The sequence below is a fragment of the Canis aureus genome, chromosome 2 (genome assembly GCF_053574225.1).
Source record: "Canis aureus isolate CA01 chromosome 2, VMU_Caureus_v.1.0, whole genome shotgun sequence".
NCBI classification, from domain to species: Eukaryota; Metazoa; Chordata; class Mammalia; order Carnivora; family Canidae; genus Canis; species Canis aureus.
The window spans coordinates 58,697,527-58,711,022 of record NC_135612.1 but is presented as its reverse complement, the minus strand read 5'-3'; the positions used below and the strand labels follow the sequence as shown (position 1 = coordinate 58,711,022).

The 13,496-nt window shown below is 41.9% G+C and overlaps 1 long non-coding RNA gene across 2 annotated transcripts in view; it reads right to left on the bottom strand.

The window, feature by feature from the left end:
- Positions 1–234: 234 nt before the first annotated feature.
- LOC144299173 (uncharacterized) overlaps positions 235–13,496 on the bottom strand; it is a 14,843-nt gene continuing 1,581 nt past the window's right edge. The window contains exons 2-3 of one of the 2 annotated variants that reach the window (XR_013365939.1): positions 1,870–1,961; positions 235–962 (exon numbers count right to left, since the gene is read on the bottom strand). This is a non-coding gene — a long non-coding RNA (uncharacterized LOC144299173). The remainder of the gene's footprint in view (positions 963–1,869; positions 1,962–13,496) is intronic. The other variant, XR_013365940.1, reaches the window with a different exon arrangement.

Genomic DNA, 13,496 nt, shown 5'->3' with positions numbered 1-13,496 from the left:
ATTTATTTATTTAAGCAGACTCTATGCCCGGTGCTGAGTCCCATGCGGGGCTTGAGATCCACACCTGACTTAAGATCAAGACTCTGACGCTCAACCAATCATGTCACCCAGGTGCCCTTACATTTATTTTTAAAGTAATTTAAATTTGTGTTTAGTTATCAAATGCATGTTCATTGTAGGAAAACATTTCATGGAAAATGTAGAGGAATAGAAGGGAAAACCACCAAAACACCGTCACATGGATAGAGCTGCTGTAATTGCCATAATTTTATACACACACATTGTTCAACATTACAGATCATACATGTCAGCCCATATTTCATATTTCCCTAACGTCAGGTTTAGTGGCTGCCTACATTTCAGTTTAAAGGAAACTATCATATTAATATTAATGTCATCTGTGAGCTTCTGATATTCAGGTCTTTTCTTCTTTAAAAATTTTTTTTAAAAGATTTTATTTATTTATTCATGAGAGACACAGAGAGAGGCAGAGACACAGGCTGAAGGAGAAGCAGGCTCTCTGCAGGGAACCCAATGTGGGAACTCAATCCCAGGACTCCAGGATCACAACCTGAGCCAAAGGCAGACACTCAACTGCTGAGCCACTCAGGTGTCCCTGTCTTTTTTTTTTTTTAATTTTTAAAAAGTGATCTCTATACCCAGTGTGGGGCTCGAACTCATGACCATGAGATCAAGCTTTGTGTGTTCTGCTGTCTTTTCTTAATTCTTGCTTCTGTTGGTTCCACTCTGGTCTTCAGATCCAAGGACATTGAGGTCACACGATTCTAGAGTTGAGGGACATGTGTGTCCCCTGCGCATGTGGGGACCGTCCTGTGTCGCGTGTGGGAGTGCTGTCAGCAGCAGCGGTTGAGGCAGCTGTGCGCTGGGGCCAGACCTCATGGTTTGGCAGCACCCTGGCTGGCTCCATCAATCCCTCACTGTCCATGAAGCCCAGGAATCTGCTGTGTCAAAGCCAAGAAAGTCAGGTAAGGATGGAGACAAGAGAGCAAACAGCAAGTCAGAGCCTGGGTGGACGGGTGGGGGGTGAGGAGGAGCCAAGCATGAGAGAGGAAGGACCCATGGAAACAGTCCTGCCTACGAGCTTGGTCCTGCTGAGCGGTGACATCCTGACAACACATGGCCCTGCCCAGATGAGGTGCCTTAGGGACCAGGTGGTGTCTGGAGGGCTACGCTGCTGCCCGGCTCCCCAACCAGGTGGTCTTCAGTTGTGTTCTCAGAGCTTCAGGTTGGGAAGTTTGGGGCCTCGCATAGCCAGCGTGGCTAACCCTGTGCCCTCTCCTCCCCTGTCCTAGGTCAGTGACCCATGAGGCCTGGCCCTTGTGCTCCTGCTGTTCTTAGCCACCTGCCCCAGCCCGACTGAGCTTGCTTCCAGGAGGGCAGCTCACCAGGTGCAGGACAGACAGCATTACTTGCTTCTGGTGCGACATGTTGCAGACTTTTCCAAAGCGAGTTTTCCAAAATGGTGGTGTCAGGACAGCCAGGATACTGCTTCTTGGAGGGTAGCTCTGGGCCCAGCACAGGACCCAGAGAGTCAGAATGTTTGGTTGTAAACTGACATTCCCCGTAAGCTGGGCAGGTGTTTCCTGCACACATCAGGGTTGGAGCATCACAGGAGGGGTGGTCCCCGCCCCAGCCTCCCCCAGGAATTCGGGGGACTATGCTTCACCATGGTGTGAATTTCTGTCTGCTTCCCTTTTATCACTATTCTTTCCCTCTGAAAGGGAAAGAATACACATGTGTCCTACACATAATAAACCCACAACAGCTGCTGAATGAATGAATGAATTGATTAATTAATGAGTGAATGAATATAATGTAAAGTTAACAGATTACAATATAAAATTGCACCTGCAGGAGCTCCTGGCCAGCTCTGTCCATGGAGCCTGTGACTCTTGATCTCCTGGATGTAAGTTCAAGCCCTGTGTAGGGTGCAGAGATCCCTTAAAAATAAAATCATTAAAAAATAAAAATAAATAAAAGCAAAATAGCCCCTGTAATATAATTGCAGTTTTATAAAAAAATGCATGTAAAATATTCAGTTTTTTCCCTAAAAGCTGTTACAAGACAGGCATTTGCATGTATTATTTTTCCTCCCTTGCATGTGAAGGAGTCTTCTGCTTCCCCACCCCGACCTCTAGGGGAAGGAAGGAGTCCACATGCCTGGACTCTCCCCAGGGAACTGAGCATCAGTTCCAACATCAAGAGAAAGGAGAAGCTACAGGGTGTGAAGCAAGGCCACCTAATCTAATGTTGAGAAGGGATCAGAGGCTCTCAGATGAGAAAGAGAGCCTTGGGGCACCTTCTATCGGGGTTGACAGGCCACTGGCAGTGGCTTGCAGAGGGACCAAGAGCACTTTGGGGCAGCCACAGGTGTGCAGGTGCACAGGTGTGCAGGTGGGCAGGTGCGTAGGTATGCAGGCACGCACGCAGGTGTGCAGGTAAGTAGGTGTGCAAGTGTGCAGGTGCGCAGGTGTGTCGGTGTGCAGGTATGTAGGTGTGCAGGTGAACAGGTGTGCAGGTGTGTAGGTGTCCAGAGGCTGGAATGGGAAGGAATGTTTAAGAAGTGCATCTGTGGATTATGAATTGGATTCCCTTTGATTTTCTTTGAAGATCTCCAGTGAAGATCCCAGTTGCTTTTGATTGCTCTTAGGAAGTGGTTTTTCAACACACATAACCGGGCTGGGGCTGGACTGCGTGGACTCCTGGCTTTTGCAGGAAGGAAACACATGGCAATATTACAGATGGTTTGTTCAAGGCAGTGGCGTCACGTGGGGGTTTAACTTTATTCTTTATCTGCTTCGGTGCCTTTCACATTTCCTCACCATAAATGTATTCCCTTTATAATAAAGAAAAACAAGCTTTCATAGTTTTCTTTCCCTTGATCCCTTAGGGAGTGTCTGTGTAGCAGCGAGGAGCTGCCTGGGACATCGGCCCCCTGCCTGCCTGTGCCGCAGCCCTGGGTAGGTGTCCCCGTGGCCCTCGCTAGGTCCCTCTTCTGACTCCCAAGCGACTCCCTCTCTGGCTGGCTCTGCTTGGGCTGTAACCCAGGGGTCCAAGTAGCCGACGGCTCTAGGGGGGGGCCTTGCATCTTTACCCCGGGATCTACTGTGTCTCTCCCCAAAATGAGGGTTTTGTTAATGGCTGTACCAGTCTGACTCATGTACATGAAACTCTGTTTGTTTATCTGTTTTAATTTCAAGTTTTATAAAATTCCATCATGATACTCAGCAGAGGCTACTTTTCCAGATCATAGGAGAGGTGGCTTTGGGTTGCCACCCAGGGTGACCAGTAGTTCTGCTTTGCCCATGACCGAAAGGGGTTTTGGGACACGGACCTTTTCGGTGTGGAAACAGAAACTCCCTGACACATCAGGATGAGCCAGACACCGCTGCCACCATCAGGCACCCACCTGGACTTCAATGCTACCTTAGTCCTCGGCTGCTTCTGGTGGTGTCAGGGACACTTGTCCCCCTGGAACGACAGATGTGAAAAATGCCCCTTCCTCTCCTGGATCACTGCAGGAATCAGATTAAAATGAAGGAACTTCCCTCTATATGTTGGCCTAAAGGAAGTGACCAACTGTTGGAGCCAGACAAGGGGTCTTGGAAGAAAGGGGGACATCACACCTGCCCACCGCACCAGCAGAGACACCGCCCAAAGGAAACATCTCCGAGAAGTTCCAGCATCTTCTGCTCAGGGGCTGCCCCTGCTGCAAGCCCATACGCTGCTCCCATGGGCTCTGCAAACAGGGGCTGTGTCCCCACGACAGGTGGGCCACGGGCCCCTGTCCTGGATCCTGGAACCCTGCACATGGTGAAGCTCCTCCGAGGGATGAGAAGCGTTTGGAGACGAAGAATCACAAGACACTCACAGGACCCAAAGCACAAGCTGACAGCTTCTAACTAGGTTAGCTAAACAAGGCTGCTCCTCGGAGGGAAGTGCCAGCACGGACTCTATTTTGGGCATTTCAGAGGAACATTGGTGATCATGACTTACACTGGATAGAGTGCCTATTTAGGGACATTCGTTTCACTGAAATATTTGCTGAGTATTTTTATAAAGCACTTCAAATCCGAAAAGATAAAAACAATCTCCGCAGGAGCCCTCAGAAGAGGGTGGTGAGGACACCGGCGATCACAATGCTGTAGCGTTTATGGTGCAACGACACTTTGAATACCACCTCTTCAGAGCCAAGTGAGAAAGAGCAGAGCAGAGGTGGCAGCAGAAATTGGGCATCAAACGAGTGTTGTGAGCTCAGTACCTCTGCTGATTTTCCCATAGCTCCCACTTTCCCCAGAGGACGGGAGAGTGCTAGGAAGTTCCAAGGGGTCCTCACTCCTTCCCTTGGCAGAAGGAGGGTGAGCTTGGGGAACTGTGGATGTGCTCACTTCCAGCCACCCACAGGTGTAGACAGCTTCACCTTCACCCTGCTTCCAGAAAGACTCGGTGTCAGCAGCCTCGGGTGTCCACAGTGACATTCTGGCAAGGACAGTGTACCTGAAATTCTTAACCCCGGGCATTAAATCACCTGGAGTTTATTTTCCTGAGTCAGCAAGTCTGGAAGAGGCCTGAGATTTTGTGTCTTGAACATGCTCCCAAGTAATGCTGCTGCTGCTGGCACCACACTTGGAGAGCAGGATGCAGAGCCAAACATGCTGGCCCAGTTGCTGGGAAACGGAGGGTTTCTTTGATGGTCACTAGCTCTGGTCTCGGGTAACCCTAAGACTGCTGCTTCTCCAACCACATAGGATGTGCGTGGACAGTGTGTCATGGCTAACACCTTTCCAGCCCAGCCGTTCCACGATCACAGGGGTGTGGGGCAGCAGAGCTGGAGTCAGCTCACGAGAACTGGTAGTTGCAGTTCCTGGAATTTTTTGAGCCTTTGTCAAACATAAACATTATTAAAAATTAATATATAAACTTACAATTAAATTCCATTAAGAAACAAAGGGGATAAATACTCAAAATTTATCCCTTCCTAATTATTTAATACCTCTTACTATATTATCTGTGCTCTTGAGGTTCTTTAGCTTTGCTGTGTCGGTATGCTGGGAATACTATATAGAGGTTTGTCTCTCTTCCCAACTCTGCATTCGGTGATAGCCCAATGGCAGCTTGGAATAGGCCACATGGAAGAATTGGCACAACCCAACTGGCAGGTGCAACAAACCTTATTTATTGATTTATTGCTTGACTGATTGTCTACACCAAAGAAAGTACCTAACAGGAAAAACTTATAATAATGCAGATCAAACATAAAGTTAGTGTGGAAACTGAAGCAGATTTCCGTTTCACGAATGTAATTTGTATGCGGTGAGAAACAGTTGAAGAGTAGATCCCATGTCTGACGGGATGACAGTACATTTTGGGGGGAAGGAGTAGGTGGGCTGGGATGCAGCTCCATTTGTGAAATTGTAGTTGGCTTGCATTCATAAACTGGGGATATAAAAGTTTGTTAAAAATCGATGAAACTGTTCTATGAAAAACAATTGATTGTATGGAATTTACAAAAAATAGATTGTATATTTTACTATTATTTGTAAATACCATGCTACATGCCACTTATATTAATCAGGTTTATTTATTTATTTTTTTTGACAAGCTTTTGTAAAGATTTTTTTTTGAGAGAAAACACAAGTGGGGGAGGGGCAAAAGGAGAGGGAGAAGAAGACTCCCCACTGAGCAGGGAGCCCAACACAGGCTCTATCCCAGGACCCTGAGATCATGAATGACCTGAGCCGAAAGCAGACACTCAATGGACCGAGCCACCCAGGTACCCCATTAATCAGGTTAGGAATAAACTTTTATATGTATGTCTGTGTATATGTACATATATACATATATATACATACATTTATACAGATGTATATATTTACAGATATGTACATCCATTTTCCCAGCAGAAAACCAGCTTCCTTTGCCAGCACACAACTACATGCAAAGATGCCAGTGTTCCAAAATATCTTCCCAAGTTGCTTCCCAGGTGACAATAACTTGGAAGTCACAATTAGAGATAAGTTTTGGAAAAAAAAAAAAAAAAAGTTTTGAGAGGCACAAGTTCCTTAGAGTCTTGTCCCAAATTTCCACTGAGGTGTTTAGAGTTGATGCCAGAGCCTTTGTGACGATATACACTATACATAGATGTGTGACACATATATAGATTGAGTGTATATATATATATGCACATGTACACATATACACATGTACATACACTTAGACATATATAAATCTATGAGTCCTCATTGAGTACTAACTTACATCAATATTAGTGCTTTACATAGGCTGGTGCCCAAAGTTTTGAGGGGTTTTGGGAGGGTCTCACTGCCTAGGAAGTCCATGCCCTGATGCTACCCCATGATGGTTGCTTTGAAGTATAATGTCCCTTAGGAGGCGTATTGCCATCACCAGAGTGCGTAATCCAACCAATCTTGCTAAATGTTTCTATGCTTATAACACAGACTTGAAGAAATAAGAACATGTCTGGGAGTTACAGTCAGAAAATACCTCTGGTTTTTCTAGGAATCTTATCCAAAGAAATAAACTATGAATCTTGTGGGGAGAGAATCATCAATGAACAGACTCAGATGATTGAACTCAGCATATGGCCAAATTCATGTAGATTCTCTTGTTCTTGGGCTGCCATAACAAGATACCATAGATGGTGTGGCTCAAATCACAAACATTTATTTCTCACAGTTCTGGAGTCTGGGAGGTCCATGACCAAGGCGCTGGCTGTTTCAGTTCCTAGTGAGGGCCCCTTATCTTCCTGCTGTGTCCTGATATGGTGGAAAGAGAGGAAGCAAGGTCTCTGTCACTTCTTATAAGGGCTTTAAGCCCATCATAAAGGCTTCATCCTCATGGCCTCATCTTACCCTAACTACCTCCCAAAGGCCCACCTCCAAATACCATCACACTGGGGGTTAGGCATCAACCTATGAATACAGGGGAGAGGGGAGACACAATTCAGTCCATTGCATATAGCAGCCTGGAGGCTTTTGGGCTTCTCTGTGGAGGTCTTCAGGGCAGTTCTACACGAGACTGTGGCTGAGGACCCCAAGAAAAAATGTGAGCTTTTCCCCTGGAAATATGGAGCTCATGCTTATTTTCAGCAATAAGAAGATGGTTCAGTAGTGTCATAATGATTAGAAAAAAGACACTATTTGATCAAAAATGTATTTTTTAGAATCTAAGATGATTCCAAAATTAATCTGAAAGGGTAAATCTGTGGTAAAAATCAGGAAGTTTGGGAGAAGTAGTTTAAAGAGAAATCTACACCATTACATCCAACACTGTAACATAAGCTTATAATAACCAGAAAGAAGGGACATAAATAGAGGAAGAGGTACATCAATTAACTAGAATGGGAAGTTCACAAATAAATTCAAGTTTTTATAGCAATGTAGCCTGTGATAAAAACACCATTCAAGAGCAGAGGGGGGAAAGAAAGATTCTTCAAAAATTTCACTGGGGTAATTAGTTTGTCATTGGAAACACAATTAATCTCAATGCACATCAAGTTAACTGCATGAACTACAGATCAGGAGAAGCAAACATCTGACTGTGAAATATCAAACCCGAAGAGCATCAGTAGGAAGCTGGTTTTTTGTGTGTTTTTGTTTTTTTAATTTTTTTGTTTTTAATTTAATTTATTTATTTGAGAGAGAGAGCAAGAGCACGAGTGGGGGGGGGGCAGGAGAAGCAGACCCCCCACTGAGCAGGGAGCCCCATGCAGGACTTGATCCCAGGATCCTGAGATCATGATCTGAGCTGATGGCAGACGTGTCACCAACTGAGCCACCTGGGTGCACCAAGGCAGGGTTTACATCTTCTAAACATGATGCCTTAAAGGCAAGAAATTTAAAGGAAAATAAAGATAGATTTAGACAATTTAGAAGTTAAAGACTCATTTATGACACAAACAACGCAATAAAACTAAGATGCAAATAAAACACTGGAAAATATTTGTAATATGTGTGACAGAGTAAGAACATAAACATAATATATAGAGAAAGTTTCAAAAATTAATAAGACAAGTCAAATAGAAGAATGGGAAAGGATGCCAGCAATCAACTCACACACATGCACATGCACAAAACATAACATAACATGCACAACACAACATAACAAGTGAATCAAGGTGATTAGTAGCTAAAGAAATGCAAAAAGAAGTTTTTTTTTTTTTTTTTTGCTTATTAGATTGTAGGGATTAAGATGATTGATGCTATCCAGAACCCATGAGGGTGTAAGACAATGGTTAGTCTCATACTCTGTTTAGGGAGTGTAAATTTTTATAATCTTTCTGGAAGACTGTCTAGAAATATTTATTAAAACTTTTAATATTTTCTCCATATCATATATATATATATATATATCCATCTCAGCGATTTTAATATTTTCTCCATATCATATATATATCCATATCATATTCTCCATATCATATATATATATCATATATATATATATATATATATATATCCATCTCAGCGATTTATTTTGTAGGTATTTAAGAGGATGGCTGGGCAAATATACTAAGGTATGATAGTTATTTATCACAGTGAAAAATTAGAAAGACTTATGATGTGCATCTCCTATAGGTTGGTTAGATAAATGACAATGTATTTTTTTAAAGATTTATTTGTATTTATTTGCGGTGGGGGCAGAGGCAGAGGGAGAGAGAATCCCAAGCAGACTCCCTGCTGAGCACAGAGTAAGAACAGGGGCTCAGTCTCACAACACTGAGATCATGAACTGAGTCGAAATCAAGAGTCAGATGCTCAACTACTGAACCAAGCAGGTACCCCAATAATATCTGTATACAGTGGACTCATTGAAAGTTATTGTGTGTGTTGCATTCACTAAGAGAAAAACATTTTCATTATACAGCATATTGTTAAAAGAATGGTAAGACACCATTTGCACAAAATTTGTATGTACATTTATAAGACAAAATTCTGGAAAGATGTTCCCTGAAATGTTAACAATAGTTAACTCAAAGTTGTGGACTTTCAAACGATTTTCTGGTTTTTGTGTGAGTGTGTGCTTTTCTGTCTTCTTTAAAATTTCTGATATTACTAAAGTGTCATTTTTTTTCAAAAAGTTATTTTCAGTTTGAAGACAACAAAAGAGAAGGGGATTGGCAAAATTGTGCCCTGAGGATAATTTATATCCTTAAAGGAATTCAATTGAGTGCAAAGGAGAGTAAGAATTAACCATGAATTCAACTCAAAAAAACAAAATCAGGAAAACAAGAGTAAGGAATTAATAGGAATTAAAGGAAAACAGTAGTAAATTAGAAAAATACTACAATTAGCAAATGTCAAAGATTTGTGTGTGGAAGACAAATGAAGAAGTAGATCAGGTCTGATCAGGTCTTAGGAAGGAAGAAGAGAAAAGAGGCCCCAAATAGCCAACCCTGGGAATACCAAAGAAAGCTAGAATCACAGAAAAGACTTACAATCTTGCCTCTCCAGTGGCACGTATTTTTTAAAAATAACATTATTGTAGGTAGGGCCCATGAGGGTGTATCATGAATTTGATATATTATTACCACATTTCAGAGAACAATTTGACAATTATTCGAAGCCTAAACATTTTTGCTATCTATGGACTCAGAAATCTGACTTTTGGCCATTTATTCAAAGGAAATAATCATAAGATATTTAAGTAGATAGATGTGAGACGTGAGAGAGACAGAGACCGACAGAGATAGAAACAGAGAGATACAGAGACAGAGAGAGACAGAGACAAAGAGACAGAGAGATAGAGACAGAAACCGAAAAAGAGAAACAGAAACAGAGAGAGAAGAATATATAACCCACATGAACCTGCATGAGCAATGAGTAATAGTGATCATCTCTGGGAAATAATGAACAATCTTCTTTGCTTTATTCCATTTTCTATTCAAGTGTGAATCACGAACACCAAGACAAAATTTAGAAGATATAAATGAGCAATTTACAGAAAAATCAGCAATAAACATTTTTTAAAAATTCAACCTGACTAGTAATAAAAGAAATACAACTGAAAACAATGACCCGATACATTTTTAATTATCACATCAGCAAATTTCCTTAATGATAAGATCTCACGTGGTTGAGGATGCACTTAAATATGACCAAGGGGTGATGAAAAATGGTGCAATCTTCATGGAGGATGCATTTGAAATATGCATAAAAATGATAAAATTTTGCATACCTTTTAGTCAAAAACCTCAGGTATTTTGCTCTAAGGAAATAATTCTGAAATTTGAAGATTAACTAGAGGCTCTTCACCGCAGTGTGATTTACAACAGAGAGAAACCATGTGAAACCTTTACATCTTCAACAGAGAATTGGCTCATGCATGTACTTCAATATACTGTAGCCATTAACAACGAAGCAGAAGAGTTGCATGCAACCATGTGGAAATAAGTCATAGAGCAAAAAATTATCTGACTTGATAGCTTTATAGCAGATTTCTTAAGGAAAAAAGAAGAGATACAAGATTAATACAATGTACTTTATTGTTTAATTCTAGTTTTATAAATTATACCTATATATTATAAATATTATTGATTGCCTCTTTTTCTTGCTCCTCTGCATTTCCCAAGGGCTTAATAACAAGCACTGTGACACTCACATCATTCACTTCCTATTTGTTTTCTTGCTAAAAGAATTCTATTTCATTTGGACTGCCATTAGACCAGACCAAGGAAAGGACTGGTTGTGGTCTGAACCAATCACAGCACTCTGGCTTTCCATTTTCCTAGTATCCCTCACATGTGCCCCATTTTGAATAACAAGATTGGAGGAGAACCTGGCTGTGTGGTGTATTTACTGCTGGGGCAGGTTTACTCCCCCAATAAGAGGGACCCATGTGATTGGCTGTACTCCTTCCTCAACATTTGTCTGGGATGTGATGTTATGGCTTGAGCTGATGGCAGCCTTCTGGTAAACTCCAGGGAGATGCCACAAGCACCACTGCTGGCCCTGGAAGTCTGGAGCCTCTGATCCATCATCATTCTGTTATGTAAGAAGAGAAGTCCTTCTTTGTCCATTTAAGATGGATTTTATGATACTTGCAGCAAAAACTTCTCTGATTTAATTGTGGAGTTTATAAAAGCATTTGAAAGAAACCATTACTTAATATTAAAAGCCAGAATGTCCATATCTTATCCATGTTTTCTAGGTGATACCTATAACATACTTGTAATAACAATCTAGTAAAAGTTATTTAAACATTTATAACAGTCTGGAACACATCCAGTCCCACGAAGCTGATCCCAAGAGGCCAGGTAGCCTAGAACTAATGTGCTGTGTGATCTCAGGAAAGCACCTCATGGCTCTTGAACATAGCTTCCCAGAGTGTGGAAAGACTGTGACTCAAATGACTTTCGGCTTCTTGCTAAGAGCACTAGCTAAGCCACTCAGTAGTGACCTCTGAGTCTGTCTTCCCTAAGGACAATGACTGGCTGGAAATATACTCTGTGCAGGGAAACTGCTCAGGAACAAGAGACAAGCACTATCCCTCCCCTGGCTTAGAGCAGGGTGTGTATTGGGTGGGCACTGAGAAGAGATGGGTGGTTACCGGAGGCGGATGGAGAGGCAGGCAAGACGGAAGAAGGGTAAGTAAATAAGTCATGGGAATGTAAGGTATAGCATGATGACTATGGTTAAGAATAGGTACTATATTGTATATTTGAAAGTTGCAAAGAGAGTAGATCTTAAAGGTTGTCATCACAAGAACAAAATTCTAACCTGACGGTGATGGATGTTAACCAGACTTACCATGGTGATCATTTTACAATATATACATACAAATACTGAATCATTATGTTGTATATCTGAAACTAATAGGTTATATGCCAACTGCCTCTAAAAAAATAGAAAAACAAAAACAGAGTGCACGAGAAGCAGGGCACCAAGGGTCACTTCATAATTTTCTTCGTGGTGTTAGAATACCATCTGATGTGATTCTCCTCTGTTACGAGTGGAGCGAACCCTTCCCCAAATCTCCCAACCAGAGCCTTAACTCTAACACATTCTAACACCTTCTTACTGAGGTGCCTACTATTTCCCATGGTGTGCATTCTCCCTTGCTGCAACAAGTAATAATAATAATAATGATAATATAATAATTGGTGTGTTCCTCGAGGTCTATGGCTAGAAGGTATTGACAACAGTAAGGATTTAAAACTCCTTATTGCTACTATTAGTCATGATTATTTTTGAAAAATATAGTTGTTATTAATCAAATGGGTCTAGCATATGGGTCCATCTCTGGGGAAGGGACTGAGATTCTACTGGAAGGCAGATTTGGAAGAGGCTGTAAAATATTTACCCATGTTCTCTTGCATGAAACAGGTAGGATGCAACAGCAGAACACTGATTCACACGTACGCTAACACACCCAAAGAGATGCTGACAAATATAGATGTTCAGAAGGTCCCACCATGAAAGCAGAGAACTTGTCTTTCTTGTTCACAGCTGAATCTCCAGCACATCCCCCAAAAATGCAGATCTGGTCACACAGCCCAAACTCAATAAATTTTTCTTGAATAAATGAATCCGAGCATCCTGAAACACTTTAACAGCTTACTTTGGATATTAATGGACCAGATAGATGCACATAGCTAAGACTTATACAGTGCTTGCCCTGACCAGGCAGTGGCACTAACACTGCACATGTGTTAACCCAGTTCCCTTCTCTCTGGTCCCAGGAAACAGATCCTACCTGACACGCAATGTTACATTAGCTTCAAGTGTATGACACGATTCAACAAGTTTATAGTTACCTTATGCTATGCTCACCGTAAATGTAGCTACTATCTGCAATAGATGCTATTATTCATTCCATTTTATGGAGGTGGAAACTGAGGTACCGGCCAGTTTAGTGACTCACCAGAAATCTGTGGCTGGTAAGTGGCTGATTAGAATTTAAATGCATGCAGACTCTGCTCTTAACCAATACACTAGTGAAGATACAGATGGTAACAACATGCAACTAACTTTACAGGTGTATTTGTATGTTTATACCCCAAAACACAGAATGTTCATTTTTTTCTTTCATTGAGTAAGAGGAAAAATGGTTTTTGAGTTTAAATTGGTCATTTAACAGGCAACAAAATAGAAATTACATAGATCATATAATTTGATGATGGCAAAGTAACGTTACACATAAACACCAAAAATAAGAGGAGGGAAATGCAACAATATCAGGAATGAAAAGGGAATGTAAGAACAGATTAGAGGAGATGAAAAATTAAAAGCTAACGCTCATTGTAATCTTGTGCCTGTGAATTCGAAATTCTAAATGAGATGGACAATTTTGTAGGAAAACCTAAATAATTAAAATTGATCCTAGAAGTAGGAGTCAATTCTTTCTTAGGAAAAAGGACCCCGTGTGCATGTTTACCTGGACGGGCTATACAGCAGGGCAGTGGTTGGTATATGCTGGGCTCCCCGGGGTTGGGGGCTGGAAGGTTCCCCCCACCTGGA